The sequence below is a fragment of the Carlito syrichta genome, unplaced genomic scaffold (genome assembly GCF_000164805.1).
Source record: "Carlito syrichta isolate Samal-C Ts95f unplaced genomic scaffold, Tarsius_syrichta-2.0.1 Scaffold304740, whole genome shotgun sequence".
NCBI classification, from domain to species: Eukaryota; Metazoa; Chordata; class Mammalia; order Primates; family Tarsiidae; genus Carlito; species Carlito syrichta.
Genome location: NW_007248836.1, coordinates 2,669 through 4,739, shown reverse-complemented (window position 1 = coordinate 4,739; position 2,071 = coordinate 2,669).

Below are 2,071 nucleotides of genomic sequence, written 5' to 3'. Positions count from 1 at the left end.
ATAACCAGATTGCACAGGACTCTATCTCTGGAGAATTCATAATAACTGATACATTTTCAATACTTCATAAGCTTGAGATTATTAATTAAAAAAAAGAAATAGGTCATCTTCTGGTGATGTAAGTCAGTAGGGAGATATACCTATAAATTCTGACATTGGGAAAAAAAAACCTTAGCCTCCCTAGATTGTAGGGCTCAGGTTCTTGGCTTAACCCAAATTCTCAGTCACTTCGGGGCAGGGGCTCCTAGACATAGATCTTCCTCTTCTTCTTCTTCTTCCCTGTCCCATCAAAATATTCAGGTCCCTGACCCAGCTGATAGTCACACAGCAACAATGTGAACAATTTCAGAGTAGAGTTTCAATATATAAAGGATCTACATGGGTAGAAATCAGCTTCTGGTTTTCTGTGATAAGGATTCAGCCTTTTAAGTGAGCATCGCATCGTATGCCTATGGGTTACCAAGTAATAGCTTTAGAGGACACAGGAGTAATTTATAATGCTAATTTCAGTTGACTTGCTTTAAAGCAACTGAAATTATAGCCCTTGAATTTAAATGTTATTTAAATTATCCTGAACTGTGGCATTTTTACATTCATTTGCTGTGTTATTGATTTTCTATTAAATCCCAGTTTACCATCTCTGTTCATATGAACAAGTTCGTGAGTCAGGATACGTTGGGAACTTACTGAGCACTTATTTGATGCAGACAATTCACTAAATCCTGGTCATGTAGAGATCAGAATGGTCCCTGCTTTCTTTATGTGTGCAGATGGGTTAGAGGGACAAACATGTAAACAGTAGCACCAGCGTGGGAAGAACAATGACACAGTTGTGCACTGAAGGCATCGTCATCCCAGATCTGAGACCCAGGCAAAGTCACCCTGAGAAGGAAACATACCACTGGATCTTTGAAGTAAGACTTAAAGTTAGCCCTGTGGCCAAGAGGGGATTCCACGGGTTGTGGCTTTCTGGGAATGACAGGCAGTTCAGCTTGGAACTGCAGAGGGTTTGTGAATGGAGACAGAAACTGACAGGAGCCGGTATACCATGTTACCATCAGGACCTTATGGTGAGTTCTAGGAGGGACACAATGCCTTCCAAGTAGGAAAGTGACATGATAGGGTTTTAGTTGTAAAAAGAAAAAAAATGTGTGTAGAGATGTGTAGGGGATGGATTGAAAGGTGGTGAGGCAAGGCTGAAAAGAGGAGGCTAATGAGGAGATGATCACACCAAATTCAATGAGAAAGGGTAAAAGTCCAAACTAAAACTATGTTGGGGGAAGGTGATGGAAGTAGGAGAAGGGGACAGAGTATAAAGACATTTCTGAAATGTAATAACAGGACTTTGCTAGAAATGTGGATATGCTTCTGCCTTGGTCGACAAGACAGATCATCAACACAAATAATGAAGGAGGAAAGTGGACTAGTGGGTGGAAAAAAGGTCAGCCTGGTTGAGCAGCCAGTGACACATCCAGTGGAGGCTGCCAGTAAGGAGTTGTGGAGATAACCTTGTAGTTAACACTGCTGAAGGTGGAGGGGTGGGGCCGTAAAACAAGGAACAACTGCCAAGGGCAATCGTAGAGGATGAGAAAATAAGAGAATCAATTGCAAACATATTATTCTCTGTGCTTCATCATCACTTACTCAAAAAACAGCAGATGCTGGAGAAGATGTAGGAAAAAGGGAACACTTCTACACTGTTGATGGGATTGTAAACTAGTACAACCTCTGTGAAAAACTGTGTGGCGATTCCTGAAAGACCTAAAGATTGACTTTCCATATGACTCAGCAATCCCCATTCTGGGAATATACCCAGAGGAACTCAAATCACTCTATGAAAAAGATAACTGCACATGCATGTTTATTGCTGCATTATTCACAGTAGCAAAAACATGGAACCAACCATGCTGCCCATCGAAAGGGGACTGGATAAAAAAAATGTGATACGTATACACAGTAGACTATTATGCAGTCATAAATAAGGACAAAATTATGAACTTCACAGCAACTTGAATGGAGTTAGAATCTATAATACTCAGTGATCTATCACAGAAACAAAGAACTAAGTATC